This window comes from Suncus etruscus, chromosome 13 (assembly GCF_024139225.1).
Source record: "Suncus etruscus isolate mSunEtr1 chromosome 13, mSunEtr1.pri.cur, whole genome shotgun sequence".
NCBI lineage: Eukaryota > Metazoa > Chordata > Mammalia > Eulipotyphla > Soricidae > Suncus > Suncus etruscus.
The window spans coordinates 44,065,882-44,085,895 of NC_064860.1; the positions used below are offsets into that span (position 1 = coordinate 44,065,882).

At 45.2% G+C, this 20,014-nt stretch overlaps 1 non-coding gene across 1 annotated transcript; it reads right to left on the reverse strand.

Moving 5' to 3' along the window:
* Positions 1-2,623: 2,623 nt before the first annotated feature.
* LOC126026498 (U2 spliceosomal RNA) lies at positions 2,624-2,814 on the reverse strand. Its single transcript, XR_007501744.1, has one exon. It is a non-coding gene; the product is annotated as a U2 spliceosomal RNA (small nuclear RNA).
* Positions 2,815-20,014: the final 17,200 nt, after the last annotated feature.

A 20,014-nucleotide genomic window follows, 5' to 3' on the forward strand; every position in this document is an offset into this window, starting at 1 on the left:
CAGGCTCCAGGCATACTATGTTGTTGAACCCCTTACTCATTCTGTGGTTCCAGAAATACCTCTTCACAGTCATAGTTGTTGCTGTCAGTTTTCTATAGCTATAGATCCTGGTTTCTGTATAGGTCCTATGTTGAAATCCGGGTAGTGTGTAGCGTCTTCTGGTTTTGTCTCACCATTAGGTAGTATTGGAGAGAATTCTGCCCTGGAAGCAGACTTATTGCTATTTCTAGGTTGTCAGGGTGTCATAAGGACTGTCTTTGGAGTCAGTCAGTACCATGGCATGGTGGGGTCTTTCATGGTAGAGTTTTTATTCCTGCTGATGGTGTAGGAGACCCTGTTTGTTTCTGTAGATGGTATCCATGGATCAGGGGTGAGTGTTCAATGTCCGATAAACAGAGAAGTCTAAGCCAAGCCACTAGGCCAAGTGTTCAGGATGTAAGATCTCACTGCAGTATAGAATGTTGTGTTCTTATCGCTATTAAGTAAGAACTTGTTTGCATATGTAAACTTTTTCCATTTTAATATGCCTTTGCTAAAAGGAATAATGCCACAGGTATTACTGGTGCATGTGGTGGCCAAGGTCGGATCCTTTTTATTTTATTTATTTTTTGTTGTGATTTCCCTCAACATTTTCTCTATCTTTCTCTTTCTCTCTCAAAAACAAAACAAGGTTAAGGGGCTGGAGCGGTGGCACAAGCGGTAGGGCACTTGCCTTGCAAGCGGCTAACGTAGGACAGACTACAGTTAGATCCTCCAGCATCCAGTATGGTCCCCCCCCCCCAAGCCAGGAGCGATTTCTGAGCACATAGCCAGGAGTAATCCCTGACCATCATCAGGTATGCCCCCCCCCCAAAAAAAAAGCCCAAAAAGTAAGGTTAAGGTACTTGCCTTGCATGTGACCAACCCAGGTTTGATCCTCAGCACTCCACAGGGCCCCCTGAGCTTGTCAGGAAGATTCCTGAGTGCAGAACCAGGAGTAATCTCTGAGCATGGTCAATTGTGCCTTAAAAAAATAAAAAGGAGGGCCCAGAGAGATAGCACAGCGGTGTTTGCCTTGCAAGCAGCCAATCCAGGACCAAAGGTGGTTGGTTCAAATCCCGGTGTCCCATATGGTCCCCCGTGCCTGCCAGGAGCTATTTCTGAGCAGACAGCCAGGAGTAACCCCTGAGCACCACCGGGTGTGACCCAAAAACCAAAATAAATAAAGAAAGAAATATAAAGGAGGGCCCAGAGAGATAGCACAGCGGTGTTTGCCTTGCAAGCAGCCTATCCAGGACCTAAGGTGGTTGGTTCAAATCCCGGTGTCCCATATGGTCCCCTGTGCCTGCCAGGAGCTATTTCTTAACAGACAGCCAGGAGTGACCCCTGAGCACTGCCGGGTGTGGCCCAAAACCCCCCAAAAATAAATAAAAAATAAATAAAAAGGAGCTGGAGACATAGTACAGTGGGACATAAGGTGTATGCCTTGCAATAGTTCATCTGGGTTTACTTCCTAGCATCATATAAGATCTTTGAGCATCAGCAGGAATGATCCCAGAGCACAGAGCTAGGAGTAAGCTCTGAGTACTGCAGTGTGATCCTAAATCCTCTCCCCTGTCACTCAGACTGACAACATTTAGCCCCAGAGGCCCATTCATTGCTGAAGAGTGAGGAACTTCTGCTCTAGCTGACCCCTGCTTGATGACTTTCAAAGAGAAAGGAGCCTATGGTCATCCTTTGTTCACCTCTGCACCCAATTTTCTGTCCTGAGCTCCAAGGCAATTAGAATCTGCTCTTCCTCTCCCAGCTCTTAGAACCTCCAAGCATCCATCTGCCTTCATGACTGAAGCTTCCAGAGGGAATGCAACCTTGGAATCCATCAGGGATCTGGGAGATTCTTCCTAACCCATAATTAAAGGGAGCTGACATGAACTGGGGCAGAAGATAGCACAGCAGGAAGCTAGGACTTCACAAAGCTAATGAACCCAGCTGGCTGCTTCCTGCAAAGAAATGGTGGTATTTGGTATTTTGGGGCCGGAGAGATAGCATGGAGGTAAGGCGTTTGCCTTTCATGCAGGAGGTCATCGGTTCGAATCCCGGCGTCCCATATGGTCCCCCGTGCCTGCCAGGAACAATTTCTGAGCCTGGAGCCAGGAATAATCCCTGAGCACTGCCGGGTGTGACCCAAAAACCACAAAAAAAAAAAAAAAAAAAAAAAAAAGAAATGGTGGTATTTGAAGGCTCTAAGACCTTCCCATGACACTAGAGCATGGACTGATCAGCCCCCCCCCCCCAAAAAAAAATAGGATAGAAAATTAATTATATTGTGGCTCAGTTTAGGCAGGGCTCCAGGAAACGTATTTGCATTCGCCATCTTTTTGGAGATAGTTTTGGAAATTCCTAACCTTTCTGTGAAGTAGAAGCCACATCCAAAGAAACCAGGGGGTGGAAATCTTTGTGAAGTCCCAGTTTTGTTTTGCTTTTGTTTCTGGGTCACACTTGGCAACACTCAGGGATCACACTTGGAAGGCTCAAGGGATCATATGGGGTGCCAGAGATTGGACATTGGTCATGTGCAAGGCCAACCTTCCTGCTATATTATCTCTCAGGCTCCTCATTTTCTTTTTTTTTTTTTTTTTCTTTTTTTTGATGCATCGTTCCTGGAGGTACTGCAATACCAGGTCGATGCATGGAATGGACGGATCAAGCTCCTATTCCAGTTCCTAGTGCCAAAAATCCATTTAATATATTGTCGTTGGATAGACGACGTATCAGATATTAAACTGATAAGAACAGATACTACACTTGATCTTAGCCAAAAGGCCGAGAAGCGATAGGCTCCTCATTTTCAATCTTTTTTTTTTTTTTTATTTTTAAGTCATACCTGGTGGTTCTCAGAGGTTACTCCTGGCTTTGCACTCAGAAGTCGCTCTTGAGGGGCCGGGCGGTGGCGCAAGAGGTAAGGTGCCTGCCTTGCCTGTGCTGGCCTTGGACGGACCGCGGTTCGATCCCCCGGCGTTCCATATGGTCCCCCAAGCCAGGAGCAACTTCTGAGCGCATAGCCAGGAGTAACCCCTGAGCGTTACTGGGTGTGGCCCAAAAACCAAAAAAAAAAAAAAAAAAAAAAAAAGAAGTCGCTCTTGGAGGCTCAAGGAACCATATGGGATGAAGGGATTCGAATTAACGTCTGTTTGAATCAGTTGCATACAAGTAAATGCCTTACCACTGTGCTATCTCTCCGGCCACTTACACAAATAATGGAAATGGTAATGGTGCAGGGGCAGAGATAGTGACACTTCAAAAGGGGGACCAAAAAAAAAGAAAGAAAGAAAGAGAAATATGGCTGCTGATATTTCCAGATAGTCAGGTCCATGTTGATACCTCTGTGGCCTTCTCAGAATTGGGGGTGGGGGCAGATTCCCTTTTCTGCATGAACTGCAGCCCAATACCGCACCCTCCACCCTCCAACAGAAATGCCCAGCTCCACAACTTAACCTTACCAAAGCACAAAGCCACCATATTTGTTTCAGATTTATAGATCCTGGACTGCACAGCTACACAACACCTCAATGTCTTATAATATCATCCCAGCAGTATCCCAGGAAATCTGATGGGAAAGTTCCATAGAAATCTCCCAAGCTCAGTGAGCCTAAACAGTAAAAATGAAGTTCTACTAGCACCTATGACAGCTCAGGAACCCCTTAGCTATTGACTTTAATAGTGTCATGAAAGAGATAGAATAATCATTTCAAATTGACCCCTGCTTAATCATTCCATTTGCCTCTGTGTTCTAACAAATAATACTAGGTCAGTTTGCTTGTGCTTGCAGGGAGACAGGCTATGGTAGTGGATGGGAGATTGGGGACATCATTGAAGGGAAGATCACATGATGGTGGGATTGTTGCTGAATATTTAATGCCTGAAACAACTGTATTATGAACAACTTGGCCACTCACGATGTTATAATAAAAATTAGAAAAACAAAAGGGGGCTGGGGTCAAATGACATTCTCTTTGACCTTGCACCTAGGTGAGCATCGGGAAGCATCAGTCTCACCCCCAAATCAAGGAGTCACCAAGGGAACCAAGAGCAGTAGCATAAATGGGAAGACCCAGATTACAGAGTGTCTGTGACAGAACAGGATAACTGGGAGCATCACAATATGGAGGGACACTGGAGGAGAATGTGTAGAATGAGGATCAGCCTAGGAGAGCCCCTGGGCCTGGAGGAACAGATCCTGCGAGAGGCCAGAGTGGTCCAAGGATGTTGTACTTGGGTCATCAGGGACCAACTCAGTGAGGGACCAGAGTGAGGTCTGAATACAGGACCTCGAGGGACCCAAATGACCTTCTGGAAGCTGATCAGTCAGAAGCTTCTTAACCTCTGCAGTTCTCACATACATACATATATATATATATATATATATATATATATATATATATATATATATATATATATATATCTCACATATATATCTCACATATAAGTTACAGATACCAGGGCTAGCAGTGTAATGTGGCAACTTACTTCTGGAGAGGCGTGAAAAAAACTCTCCTGAAACAGCCACAACTGTAAATCAGCGGCCCAAGAGATGTGGGTAGAAAGAACGCTTGACTTCCAGCCACTGGCATGGGTTCAATCTCTGACACCCCATATGACCTGTGTTAGATCCCCAGCCCCAACAGGAGCAAGCCCTGAGCACAGAGTCAAGAGTAATTCATGGAAGCCCTGAACACCTCCAAGCGTGGTTACAAAACCAAAACAAGAGTGTAAACCAATGAAACCTTGTTACAAAACAAAAAGCAAACTGTAGTCTACGGAATATTCTGCTCCTCAAATTTCTTAGGAGGGAGGGTCCAACCTTGCTTTTTTAAAGCAAATTGAAGTATTTTTCTTTTTTTACAATTTAGAGATGGTGATTTACATAGTTGCGTATAATAGATGTTCAGGTTTACAATGTTTCCACTTTCAATCTGATCACCTCACCCCATGTTCCTACCCCTCCACCACCAACAACTCAACATGCCCTCCCTCACCCCTTAGGCAGACACACTTGGGGGAATTGGGGCCACATAAGGCAGTGCTTAGGGCCTACTCTGGTGTCCTTGGGAGGGCCTTATGGATGCTGGGGATTGAATATGGGTTGGCTGCATGCAAGGCAAGCTTCCTACCCATTGTGTTGTATCTTTGGCTCCAACAGATATTTTTAAGTGGAATTGCTGTGATCTGGCTCCTATGCATACAGGAGTGGTGGAACTTAGGGGTTCAAGTACATATAGATGCTTCTTCTCTCTACCACAGAGGGGCCCAATGTCTCTGACCCTCACCCCTGTTACTTCCAGGCCTCCTATTCTTGCCTCCTCCCTCTCATTTCTCTCCTTCTCTGGCATTTTTGTTTCTGTAATCTAGAGAAATTTCTATTTCTGTTTTACCCTCTTACTTTTAGTTGGTTTGTTTGGGGGCCACAGCTGGCAGTGCTCAGGGCTTTTGCCTGGCTCTATGCTCAGGAACATCTCAGGGAATCCTATGGGATGTTAGGGTTCAAATAGGGTCTGTTGCATGCAAGTGCTTTACTCCATGTACTATTTGTCCAGCTTGACCTTAAGATTTATTTGGGAAGAGGACAGAGAGATAGCATGGAGGTAGGGTGTTTGCCTTTCATGCAGAAGGTCATTGGTTCGAATCCCTGCATTACATATGGTCCCTTAAGCCTGCCAGGAGCAATTTCTGAGCGTGGAGCCAGGAGTAATCCCTGAGCGCTGCCGGGTGTGACCCAAACAACAACAACAATAGATTTATTTGGGGAGTGGGATTTACACCTATGAAGCGCTCAGGGCTGATTACTGACTGCACTCAGAGATCACTCCTGGTGGGCTCAGGAAACCATATGGGATGCTGGGGATTGAACCCTGATCAGCCTTGTGCAAAGCAAATGCCCTCCCTTCTGTACTATCACCCTGAACCCATGATTTTAGTTTTAGTTGTCCAAGATCTTGGGTGTGATTTGATTGGAGGAGAGAAGTTTTCAGGCCTACTCTGGCCATAAATGGATTTGTATGTTTTAGGATTTGGTGGTGGGAGGCCTACAAGCAGATGTCCTGCTTTAAACTTCCCTGTCCGTCTCTCTCCCTTCTCTGTGCATTCATTCTGCTACCCAGATGCCTCTCCAAGATGGTACATTTGTGTGTGTAGGTGTTTGGGGAAGGCATAGATGCTATCAGGAAATCTTTAGTGGGAACAATTCCAGATGACAGGGCAAATATAAGTGCTGTTCTTTTCTCTAAAAGTGCCATGAAGCCATCTCATAAGTGGTGCAGGAATTGAATCTGATTTGGACAAGTAGGAAAGATCTTAACCTTTTCACTACCTTTTTGACACCATTTCAAAACTTCCTTTTTATTTATTTTATTTTATTTTTTGTTTTTTTGGGCCACACTCAGGGGTTACTCCTGGCTATGTGCTCAGAATGTGCCACAGCTCTGGCATCTTTTTCTTTCTTTCTTTCTTTCTTTCTTTCTTTCTTTCTTTCTTTCTTTCTTTCTTTCTTTCTTTCTTTCTTTCTTTCTTTCTTTCTTTCTTTCTTTCTTTCTTTCTTTCTTTCTTTCTTTCTTTCTTTCTTTCTTTCTTTCTCTCTCTCTTTCTTTCTTCTTTCTTTCTTCTTTCTTTCTTCTCTCTCTCTCTCTTCTCTTTCTTCTCTTTCTTCTTCTTTCTTTCTTTCTTTCTTTCTTTCTTTCTTTCTTTCTTTCTTTCTTTCTTTCTTTCTTTCTTTCTTTCTTTCTTTCCTTCCTTCCTTCCTTTCTTTCTTTTTTCCTTCCTTCCTTCCTTCCTCATTCCTTCCTTCCTTCCTTCCTTCCTCATTCCTTCCTTCCTTCCTTCCTTCCTTCCTTCCTTCCTTCCTTCCTTCCTTCCTTCCTTCCTTCCTTCCTTTCCTTCCTTCCCTCCCTCCCTCCCTCCCTCCCTCCCTCCCTCCCTCCCTCCCTCCTTCCTTCCTTCCTTCCTTCCTTCCTTCCTTCCTTCCTTCCTTCCTTCCTTCCTTCCTTCCTTCCTTCCTTCCTTCGTTCCTTCCTTCCTTTTTTGTTTTTGGGCCACACCCGGTAATGCTCAGAGGTTTACTCCTGGCTATGCGCTCAGAAGTAGCTCCTGGCTTGGGGGACCATATGGGACACAGGGGGATCGAACCACAGTCCGTCCTAGGCTAGCGCTGGCAAGCAGACACCTTACTTCTAGCGCCATCATGCCGGCCCCTTTTCCTTCCTTCCTTCCTTCCTTCCTTCCTTCCTTCCTTCCTTCCTTCCTTCCTTCCTTCCTTCCTTCCTTCCTTCCTTCCTTCCTTCCTTCCTTCCTTCTTCTTTCTTTCTTTCTTTCTTTCTTTCTTTCTTTCTTTCTTTCTTTCTTTCTTTCTTTCTTTCTTTCTTTCTTTCTTTCTTTCTTTCTTTCTTTCTTTCTTTCTTTCTTTCTTTCTTTCTTTCTTTCTTTCTTTTCTTTCTCTTTCTTTTCCCTTCTTTCTTTTCTCGCTCTTTTCTCTTTACTTTTTTGCTTTCTTTTTCTCACTCTTTCTTCTTTCCTTTTTTCCCTCTTCTTTCTCTCCTTTCTGTCTTTCTTCTTTTCTTTCACTTTCTCTTTCGCTCTTTTTTCTCTCTTCTTTCTTTCTTTCTTGCTTGTTTTTCTCTCTCCTTTATCTCTGTCCTTTCCTTTCTTTCTCTCTTCTTTATCTTTCCTTTTCTTTCCCTCTCTTTTTTCTTTCTTTTTTATTTGCTTTCTTTCATTCCCTCCTTTCTTTTCCTTCTTTCCTCCCTCCCTCCCTCCCTCCCTCCCTCCCTCCCTCCCTCCCTCCCTCCTTCTCCTTTCTTTCTTTCTTCATACCCAACAATACTTAGTACTTACTCCTAGCTCAGGGATCACTTCTGGCTGGGGTGGACCCTATGGGATGCCTGGGATTAAACCTGGGTTGGTCCATACAAGGCAAATACCTACCTGCTTTATTATCTTTCAGGCCCTTCTCTCAAACTTACAAAACAACAACAACAACAAAACAGATCCTATGCTCCCACCTCGTTCAGTCAGCTCTATGGGTACAGAGCACACATTCTCTTTTGGTGGGCGCACACACAGCAGCAGTGCTCAGGGATTACTCCTGGCTCTGCGTGCAGGAATCACTCCTGACAGTCTCAGGGGACCCTATGGGATGCCAGGAATCAAACCCTGATCAGCTTTGTGCTAGGCAAATGCCCTCTCCGCTGAGAGTACAGTTTGGTGGAGCTCCTAAATGAATGGGGAGAATGTGTGTGCATGTGTGGGGTCCCATGCATCCCTCCTCCAGCTTCTGTCTAGCCAGCTCCCTTCAGTCCTCACTCACGTTTGTTTGCTTTCAGCTTCTTCTCATCCACAGGGATGAGGTCCAGGTAGTCCAGGTAGTATTCGTAGCCCAAATCGAGTGTGGAGCCATTGGCGGGTTGGGCCATGACTGCAGGACACAGCAGCTGGGGGTAGGGGGACAAGCAGAGACGTGACTGCTCGACTCCTCTCCAGCTCTGCCGTCATGCTCCGGCGCCTGTGGGTCTCGGGCCAAGGCCTGCACACTCGCCCTCACTGTGGGCTGGGAGAAAGGTCAGGGGGTGTGCACTGCTCCCTGCTCTGGCCCTCCTTGGGGTGGATCCAAAAGCTACAGACTATGGGCAGGAAGAGGGTGCACTTCAGTCTGCAGAAGAGGGGCCCAAGGCACAGCCCAGCATCCTGGCAGAGACCCCATCTGGGTCTGGGAAAGAAAGTTACTTTCTCTCTGAAATCCATTTTTTACCAATTCTTTAACTCCCAGACAAAAGCCGAGCGATGCCCTTGATTCCACTGAAGACGGTTCTTGGGGCTCTTAGGCAAGTGGCTCATTGTGGGCTCTGAGCCAGGCTCTGAGGACAGTGCCTGACTGGTGTGGCCTTGCACTTGAACCTGCTTCTGTAACTCAGGGCCAGTGAACCCCTTTTCACTCCCTCTCAGAGGCCCTCCTGGATTTTAGCTAATTCCCTCAAGACCCAATGGTAGCCCCCTTTTGGCAGAGGACATATATGATTTGTCTCAGCTCCGGAGGTGATGTAGATCTTGGAGGAAATGAATAAGGCTTCTTTGGGGGTGACTTTTAGGATCTGTGCCCATGAGCACAGATGGTCCAAGGATGGGAGTGAGCCAGACTAGATGTGAGTATTGAGCACTTCAAGCACTGAGCCTGGAGAACGAGGCTGGACTCCCAATCTCTCGGTTTTTCTGTTTTTCTTTTCCAAGACATTGCTGATCTCGAATTCCTCATTGAGATCTAAACTGCCAGAATAAAAGTTGAGAGCTCAAGACCATCTGTTAGCGGAGATCTGGTCCTTGAAGGATTTGTCCTTCTTTGATACTGTCTGTTTCTTTGTTTTCTGTCTAGAATCCACATACAAATGAGCTCAACTGGTATCTCTTTCTCCCTCTGACCTAGCAATGGTAGATGAAGTCTTCTGGGATTCCATGGGCTCTCGCTGACTTGAATGAGGCCCACAGGGAGTGCCAGTACCTATATTCTGAGCACTGATTTGCTCATCTAACTCAGAAGCATCCGAGATGCTGCTTCACCAGAGATTCAGGATCTCCTCAGACCCAGTCCAGTTGACCCCTGCAGTGACTTTTCCCTCCCTCTATCCTTCCTCCTTTTCTTCCTTCCCTGCTTCATGTTCAACAAAGTAGCTCCTTTGGGGCTTGGAGCAATAGTATAATAGGTAGGGTGCTTGCTTTGTATGTGGCTGATCTGAATTCCATCCCTGTAGTGATTTCTGTGCACAGGACCAGAAGTAACCCCTGAGCACTGCTGGGTATGGCCCCCAAATAAACAAAAAGTAGCTCTTTTGATTCATGGTATTTTACCAGTGATGGTTAAACTCAAGATGTAGTCCTGAGAGTCATCTTGACTTGAAAAGACCCATGCAGGGCCTGGAGAGATAGCACAGCGGCGTTTGCCTTGCAAGCAGCCAATCCAGGACCAAAGGTGGTTGATTTGAATCCCGGTGTCCCATATGGTCCCCTGTGCCTGCCAGAAGCTATTTCTGAGCAGACAGCCAGGAGTAACCCCTGAGCAGTGTCGGGTGTGGCCCAAAAACCAAAAAAAAAAAAAAAAAAAGAAAAGAAAAGACCCATGCAAGGACCCTGGCAGGAAACTCTAGGACACATCTCCCCCATCCCCTTTTACAAAAGTAAGAACTAATGGAAGGTTGTCTCAGAGATGAAAGTGACATGTTTCTATGAACATCCAAGACCTTGGCTATTGGCAGTTTTCCCTCCCTCCCTCCCTCCCTCTCTCCTCCCTACCTCTCTCCCTCTCTCCCTCCCTCCCTCTCTTCCTTCCTCATTCTTTTTGGCCACACCTGGATATCCTCAAGAGTTACTCCTGGCACTGTACTCAGAAATCACTTCTGCCAGACTCAAGGGACCATATGAGATACTGGGGATCAAAACTGGGTAGTGAATGCAAGGCGAATTCTTTACCTACTGAGCTATCATTCTGCCCCCATTTTTAATTGCATTTGTTTATTTGTTTCGGGGCCACACCTGGGGTTACTCCTGGCTCTGGGCTGGGATGCTTCTGCTACTTGGCACTTGTCCCCCTCTTCAAGCAAGAGCTGATGATTCTATCTAGGAAGTGCAGCTCCCACCTTCTTCAGAGCACCCCTGGGATCTGCAAAGTAGAGCGTGCTCATGTATAGTGATGGCTGCAACTTGGCTGTGGTGGCTGAATAGGTACCAACAACTTCTGATTTCACCACTGCTCCTGATTTTGCCTGGATGTTGCTCACAGCATTGCTTTGGAGACCATGAGGTGCCAGGGACTAAACCTGGGATTCCCACAACTAGTTTATGAACTCAGCTGGTTGAACTCTTTCTATAACTGTCATATTTTCCTTGCTTTCCAGAATTACAAAATGTTCCAACTTGTTTTGGGGGAGATTGGGTGAGAGGGACCAAACCTGGCTGATCTCAGGTTCCCCTACTGGCTCTGCCTCAGAAATCCTCCTAGGAGTGCTCAGGGGTCCACTGATAGTATCAGGGATTGAAATGAGATGAGCAAGATGTAAAGCAATCATCATAACTCTTGTACTAGCTCTCGACCCCTCTACAAGCTCATTTTATGTGTGTCTTACTCCAAGCCTTGAATTTGATCATTTGTTTTGGAAATGTAAATTTCTTTTAGTAGGAGATGGTAATAGTATTATAATCTGGATGCTATGAGGGCTTTATTCTACTAAGATGATTACAATATTCAGGTTTATTCTATGCATAAAACTATTAAATATTTATTTTTTTGTTTTGGTTTGGTTTTGTGCCATGTCCAGTGATGCTCAAAAGCTACTGCTGGCTCTGAACTTGAGGAATCACTCCCAGAAGTGTTTGGGGGATTACATGTATCTCAGGAATCAAACCTGAGTATACAAATCATATGCTCCAACACATTGAACTCTCTGTCCAGCTAGAGATCCTTCCTCCCCTCATATTTTTTTTTAATTTTTGAGTTACATCATCAATGCTCAGAACTTATTCCTGACTTTGTACTCAGGGATATCACTCCTGGTAGTCTGTGGGAACTATAGGGGTGCTGGGGATCAAACCTAGGTCCACCATCTGCAAGACAAGCATGTTACCTGCTGTACTATTTCTCAGATTCATAGCTGGTGATGTGACTCCATAGTTATGATCATTAGGGGATGTCACATCTGCACCCTATTAGTCTGCAAGCCTAGTCACAGAATAACATGTTCTTATTGCCCCACTGACTTGCCTTTTCCCATTTCTCTCCCTCTCCTTGAGCCTCCATGTTTCCTTAGACACAGTTAATGAAATGGACTAACCCTATATGGCCTTGTGGTGTTCAGGTGGAAAGAAATGAGTTGGTTGAGTGAAGCAAGTATGCTGAAAGCTGAGAGAGACCCAAAACAAGGCCTCTTATGAAGTTCAGTCAAGTGGTGAGTATGGAAGCCTCAAAATGTGTCATTGAAAGAAATGACACAAAAATGACCAGAAGACTCCTCACCATGTCAGGGAAGGATACAAGGGAGCAGTAGGAAAGTACCCCTAGACAACAGCCAATAACTTTTTTGTTTGTTTATTTTTGGGCCACACCCGGCTGTGCTCAGAGGTTACTCCTGGCTCTTTGCTCAGAAATTGCTCCTGACAGTCTCGGGGTACCATATGGGATGCCAGAAATTGAACCTAGGTCCGTCCTGGGTCAGAAGCATGCAAGGCAAACGCCCTACCACTGTGCTATCTCTCCGGCCCCAGCCAATCATTTTAAAGATCATCAAAAAGCTCGAACCTCCCTATATTCCTTCCCTATATAATCCTACTCATGACCTTGGATGGGCTTCATCTCCTTCTAGAGAAGATCCCAACTGATTAGTTTGGGGACTGTTGTTGGTAGATGGATTAAAGTCTTGTTTAGCTTTAAAAAAAAAAATGACCAGAAGACAAACATCAGTAGTGCTTCTACAAAGGAAGTTATAATGGCTTGCATAGAAAATGAACCAATCACCACCTTCCATTATGTCAACGTCTGATCCAGAGCATCAGCTGGAATCTCTTGAGTTCAAGGAAGACTGAGAAGAGATGAAAAGCTGCGGAAAAAAAAAATACAGAGCTTTGAAGTCAAGGCATGATCTTCATCTTATAAAAATACAAAGTGATGTACATAGGAGTACAGATGCCTTTTCTGCATGTATTTTGGGGCCCCCAGGATATATTTCCAACACTGGTATTGCTGGGTCATACAGCAGCCCAACTTCTAGGGTTTTTTTTTGAGGAGTGTTCCTATCATTTTCCAAAGAACTGGACCAGTCTACATTCTCACGGCAGTAAATAAGAGTCCTTTTATCCCCACATCCACATCAACACTGGTTATTCTTTGTGATGTATGTCAGTCTCTGTGGTGTGAAGTGATATTTCATTGTTGCTTTGATTTGGCATCTCCCCGATGATTAGTTATATGGAGCACTAGAAGAAAAATGTCTGCCTTAGAGGCACATGGGATGGAAGGTGTGCGGGAGAGAAACTAAGGATACTGTGGTAGGAAATGTACGATGGTAAAGGATGTTGTACTTTGTATGACTGAAATTGAAATTTATATAATTTTTTTAAATAAAAAAGGTGAAATGAATCAGCTACTGCTGATATCAATGCTGAATTAAGTCCTTGAGTATTGAGCTGAGATCACCAATGAGGTGACATCCTGGACAATCAGAGAAGCAGCCTGTTATTTGACAAAGAAGCCACCCAGCACATTCATGGCTGCAGAGAAGTTAATGCCTGGTCTCAAAGCTTCAGGACTCAGACTGACTCTCAGGAAGAGGCAAAGACAGCTCAAAGACTCAAATTGAAGTTACACCAAATAGTCATACACAAGATGCATGTTTTGTCTGGGTCAATGGTGTCTAAATACATGTCACCTGCATCTTCCCTCTTAAGATGTGAATTTTCGTGCTCTCATGCTGGGCTGTGGACTAGTGTTGGAGTAACCAGTTTCCACTCTATTCATAATTCTTTGCTGTTGCTTGTCACTCATGACTGAAAGTACTTCTGGACTGGTCCCTTACTCCTACCTGCTCTCAATCCAATGGGGTGGTCTTCCTCTTCCCAATAAAGATCTCAGATCTCAGAGAGAAGCTGCTTGTGGTTTCGGTTTTCAAAATTAATCTACCTGTTGGTATGTTTTGCTAGTGAGTGGACAGCTTGTGATGGGAGTTTCCTGAACCTGTTTTGTTCTCTTCAACCTTGTGTAGATTATTTTCTGTGTCAGCGTTTGCTTCCAGGCCATGCTGTCCAATCTTAGTGATTGGGGCATGAGGCTACTGCTTCAGACCTGGCTCACTCTACCTCTGGAAAAGGCTGTGCTCTCTCTAGAGTGTTTTATGCTCTCTTCCCTCAGTACCTCCAAATAAAACCTATTTTTACCTCAAATTTTAAAAAAATCCATGGGGCCAGAATGATAGCACAGTGGGGAGAGCATTTGCCTTGTACATGGCTGACCTGGGATTGATTCCCCAGCATCCCACATGGTCTCCAGAGTACCACCAAGAGTGATTCTTGAGTATAGAGACAGGAGTAACCTTGAGCACTGCCAGTTGTGGCCCCAAAACCAAAAGACAAAAAAATGCTACTAATTCTACACCATTTCCTAAATTCTAAGCCTTGCCTTTCCTCTCTTCCTCTCCCCTCCCTTTTCCTTTCATCCCCTCTTCTCTCCTCTTTTCCTCTTCCCTCTCCTCCTCTCCTCCTTGGACCACATCCTGCAGTGCTAAGTACTCTACATACTCTATGCAATCTACTGCAGTACTTTTGGCTCTATTCTCAGGAATTGCTTTTGGGGACCAGAGCGATAGCACAAGGGGGTAGGGTGTTTTCCTTGCACATGGCCAACCTGGGTTTGATCCCTGACATTCCATATGGTTCCCCGAGCCTGACAGGAGTGATTTCTGAGCAGAGCCAGGAGTAACCCCTGAGCATATAACAAAACAAAAATTACCACCGAACAACAATACAATCACACATAAGTTTTTCCAGTACATTGTCTAAGTCTTTTGTTTGTTTTGGAGCCACACCTGGCAGTGGTCAGGAGTGACTCCTGACTTTGCTCTCAGGGATCACTCCTGGTGGTACTCAGGGGATCATATGAAATGCTGGGGATTGAACCCCAGTGAGCCTTGTGCAAGGCAAACATCCTCCCTGCAGTGTTATCGCTCCAGCCCCAGTGTCTAAATCTTTAACTTCTCCCTTTTACTTAGACCTAGTCTGTCTCTCTGTGGTAATTTCTTGCATTGCATCTCTCTCTTTCTCCTAGTTCCAACTGTAAGACCGAGAGAGACTATACTCTGATTCATCCATTCTGTCTCCCAAGGCTGTGGAATGGAGTCAGGGGTGAAGATGAAATCTGATTGATTCACCAGTTTATTGAGCAAGAAGGACTGAGGGGAAGTATTGAAACAAGCTCTGCTCACAATGTCGCTTCTTACTATGTCCTTTGCACTTGATTGCTAAGAATATAGCCTTGCCCTGGACTGAGGTGCGTGCATTGTGCATGTGTGCATGAGTGTGTGTGTGTGTGTGTGTGTGTGTGTGTGTGTGCATCCATCCTGAATCCCACACTAACCTACTCGGTGTCTTCTGGATTCTACTTTAGTTTGAGCATTGGGAAACCACAGCAGGAAACTGGAGGGAGCCCCACAATCAACTGAAGACCTAATCCCACCTCCGTTTAAGTCATGTCATCTCAGTTGCTCATTTTCCCTTGGTGGGAGGCAGATTGGTCCTCTCGCAAGATTAGGGGGTACTCTTCATGAGCTCTTTCCTTTGGGGGTTCTGGGACCTTGCTCTGTGAGTCTGGGCCAGAAGAAGGTAGTGTCATTGCCTTGCAAGCGGTCAGCCCAGTTTCACTCTTCTGCATCCTGTATGGTCTCCTGAGCCTGCCAGGAGTGATCACTGAACACCACTGGATGTGGTCTCCAAAACTAAAAATAAGATAGTATGAAAGAAAAAAGGAGCTCACTAAAGCAAAAGTGTCAAGGATGATGGAAAGTTCTTTGCCCCACTACATACCCCTTTATAGGAATATGCCACCACAGAATGGAAGATCTGGAAGTCTGAGAGCTTCCCACTGAATTCCAAGATATCTTCCTGAAGAACTGATGGGGGTGGGGGAGGGGGCTGGAGCTACTGCACAGTGAGAAGAATGCTTGCTTTGCACGTGGCCTGCCAGTGTTTGATCCCCTAGCATCCCATATAATCTCCGAAGTCCACCAGGAGTGATTCCTGGTTACAGACTCAGGGGTAACCCTTGAATGCTGCCTGGTGTGGCTCAAAAAACAAGCCAAAACAAACAAATAAACAACAACAACAGAAACCTGAGAAAAATAACAACAAAGAACTGAGGTGGGTTAACACAATATGGCTGGTAGCAGACATTACATGTGTCAAGGACTTGGGGCCGGAGAGATAGCATGGAGGTAAGACATTTGCCTTCCATGCCGAAGGTCGGTGGTTCGAAGCCCGGCATCCCATATGGTCCCCTGAGCCTGCCAGGAGTGATTTCTGAGCCTAGAACCATGACTAACTCCTGAGTGCTGCTGAGTGTGACCCAAAAAACAAACAAACAAAAAACAAAAAGAAAGTGTTTCCCCACACCTGTTAGGCACGACCCTTTTAATACAGAAAGAACCAGATTTGTGAATGAAAAGTCTTTCCATAGCAACTAGGGATCCGACTAAGAAATCTGACTCCGAAGCCTTTGCCTTTTGGCTTAGTGGTCAGATGCACTAAAACTGGAAATACCTTTGATGTAAATGATTTATCTGGCCGAGCCAAGAGGACAGCGCTAAAAAAAAAAAAAAAGAGAATGGCTGCAGATACTTACCAGGTAGTCTAGTCCAGGGGTGGCAAACACGCGGCTCTCTAGCGGCATGCGGCTCCCGGCCAAAATGAATGCGGCTCTTTGCCTCTTATCATGATTTTGTATACTGTGGCTCTTTGCCAAGTTTGGATTTTGTTCTGCTGCTTCTGAGGAGAGATCTCCGAGTGCGTAGTCCCGCCATTCCCCAGGCTGCGTCATCCCGTCTCCCATCCCTTGGAAACAACTGCACAGGCCATCGGGGTGGGGGGACGGGGACACGACCCATGTGTCACATGTTGTGTCATATCATTGTTAAAATTATATGCTTTTGGGCCCGGAGAGATAGCACAGCGGCGTTTGCCTTGGAAGCAGCAGATCCAGGACCAAAGGTGATTGGTTCGAATCCCAGTGTCCCATATGGTCCCCCGTGCCTGCCAGGAGCTATTTATGAGCAGACAGCCAGGAGTGACCCCTGAGCACTGCCGGGTGTGGCCCAAAAAAAATTATATGCTTTTGTGTTTGTCTGTTTTGGCAGGTCACTGCGTAGTGTGGCTCTCTCTCACAGTTTAAAATTTTGGCTCTTTGTGTCGAACTTGTTCGCTACCCCTGGCCTAGTCCAAGATTATCCTTCTGGGACCCTCTCAGAAGAAAAGAGGAGAGCAAATTCTCCTTTCTGCATGAACCACATCAGCCCAATGCCACATTCTACACCATCCCACAGAAATAACCCAGCTCCACAACTTAACCTTATCAAACATTCAAGCCCCAAATCTATTTCAGATTATAAATTCTGGAAAACTGAAAAAAAAATTTTTTTGGTCACGCCTGGCATCACTCAGGAATTACTCCTGGCTCTGTGCTCAGAAGTCCCTCCTGGCAGTTTTGGGGGACCCTATGGGATGCCGGGATTCCAACCGGGGTCCATCTTGTGTTGGCCATGTACAAGTCAAATGCTTGAGCGCTGTGCTCCAGCTCAGACAACTCAAAATTTTATAGTAATGTCAACCTAGTCATATCACAGGAAATCTGATGGGAAAGTTCCATAAAAATCTCCTAAACTCAGAAGCCCAAAACAGTAATGCAGAAGGCTCAACAACCACACAGCCCAGGAAATTCTTTTTTTTTTTTTTTTTTTTTTTGGTTTTTGGGCCACACCCGTTTTGACGCTCAGGGGTTACTCCTGGCTATGTGCTCAGAAATCGCCCCTGGCTTGGGGGGACCATATGGGACGCCGGGGGATCGAACCGCGGTCCTTCCTTGGCTAGCGCTTGCAAGGCAGACACCTTACCTCCAGCGCCACCTACCCGGCCCCTCAGCCCAGGAAATTCTTACTCTTAGTAACACCGTGGAGAGATAGAACAATCATTTCAAATTGACCTCTCTTGATCTATATTTTGATAATTTCATTTGTGTCGTAACAAACAATATGAAGTGGATTTGTGCCAGCAAGGGGGCAGGCTAGGATGGTGGGTGGGAAATTGGGTGAAGGGAAGCTCATACCAGTGTTGGGACTTGTGTTTGAACATTGAATGCCTGAAACAACTGTATTACGAACTTCTTGGTAAAGCATGGTGTTAAGATAAAAATAAAATAAAATAAAATAAAAAGGAAAGTGCTTTAGATGGAACTTTCTCTCCAGCTGTAGACAGGGCAGGAACAGCCTCATGCTTTCCAGCCACGCCCCCTGCTTTGCTGCACTCTGGGCGCCATGCAGAAGACCCTCTCCAGGGTCTTGGTCTGGCAATCACATGGCAAAAGGGAGCAGGAGGGATAGTGCTTGGTAAAAAAAGCATTAAGAGAATTTTAAGTTACAGGTGTATGGTATATTTTGCAGAAATGTTGTTTTTGAAAAGGGCTGGTATGTTAATTTTCACTTTTATTATATTGTTGCTTTAGAAATATTACCCGCCTTTGGCTAAAGGCGGGGTCAGGATTACAAAAGCTTCATTTATATTTCAGAGAAGGGGAGGAGTGACTTCACCCTGGATTTAGGTGTCTTGGGCAAATATTACGTGTATCATTACCTGCAAGACCCCGCCCATTTCTGGGAAGGGGTCTTGGGAAGGTTAGATAAGGCCTGGACCCAAGGGATTAAAGTCTTTGCCAGCATGGAGGTCAGAGGAAAGATGGCTGAAAGAAGTTAAGACGCAGGGCAAGCTAAGGATAGCATGCTTGAATGGTTAAGATTGACCACACATGTGGTGGATAGGGTATGAATAAAGCTGATACTTCCTAAAGCCTGCTTGTGAATGAGATTTCTACCTGCAGCTCTCAAGAGCCTCCAGGCCTGCTGGTTGAAGGTGGTTGCAGAGCCACGTGGTCTGGGATGGTAGAAAAAGGCCCCTCCATGTGTCTACCACCATCCAAGCCCATCCTAAGGGCTGTAAATCTACAGGCTGGAGCATCCTTTTCTTTAACAAACAAACATTTTGGGGAGAGGCACATCTGTAAGTGCTCATGGGCTACTTACCTGGTGCTCAGGGCACTAAACACTGCTAGGGATGGAAACCTGGACATCCTGCATGAAAAGTTGAGCTATCTGTCCACCTCGGGGTTCGCACAGCTTGAGGAGGGATGAGATCATAAAATGCAGGAATGCACCCCAGGTTCCATTTTATGGGCAACCATGAAACGTTATATTCGCTTTAGTAACTGCTGTGCATGGATCATGGGGGTTGCTCATCAAGTCTGGGGCATCTGTAGCTTTGATAAAGAGGTCGCTTCTTGGGACCAGAGCCTTAGTAAGGCGGGTCGGAGGTTTGCCTTGCACATGGCCGTCCAGGGTTTCAGCCCCAGTTGCCCATATAGAAGAACCCCCTAGGAATAATTCCTAAGTGCAAAATTAAGGAATAACCCCCGGAGCATCGTCAGGTGTGGCTGCTCCATAACGAAGATTTCATCCTTGTCTACAGAAAGGCCTAAGACAAAAAAAGAAAGAAAGAAGAAAGAAAGAAAGAAGAAAGAAAGAAAGAAGAAAGAAAGAAAGAAAGAAAGAAAGAAAGAAAGAAAGAAAGAAAGAAAGAAAGAAAGAAAGAAAGAAAGAAAGAAAGAAGAAAGAGAGAAAGAAAGGGAGAAAGAAAGAAGAAAAGAAAGAGAAAGAAAAGAGAGAGGAGAGAGAGAAAGAAAGAAAGAAAGAAAGAAAGAAAGAAAGAAAGAAAGAAAGAAAGAAAGAAAGAAAGAAAGAAAGAAAGAAAGAAAGAAAGAAGAAAGAAAGAAAGAAGAAAGAAAGAAAAAGAAAGGGCTAAGACCTGGCCAGAGCGATAAGCACGGGGGGGGTGGTGGGGGGAGGGCATTTGCCTTGCGCACAGCCGACCAGGGATCCCATACGGTCCCAAGCACCATCAGGAGTGAGTGAATCCTGAGTGCAGAGCCAGGAGTAAACCCTGAATGCCTCCGGATGTGGCCTCCCAAACCCAACCAAAACCAAACACACAGCAGGAAAGGGCTAAACCTGGACCACTTTTATCTATCTATCTATCTATCTATCTATCTATCTATCTATCTATCTATCTATCTATCTATCTATCTATCTATCTATCTATCTATCTATCTATCTATCTATCTATTTTTGGTTTTATCTATCTATTTATTTTTTGTTTTATCTATCTATTTATTTATTTATTATTTATTTATTTTTGGTTTTAT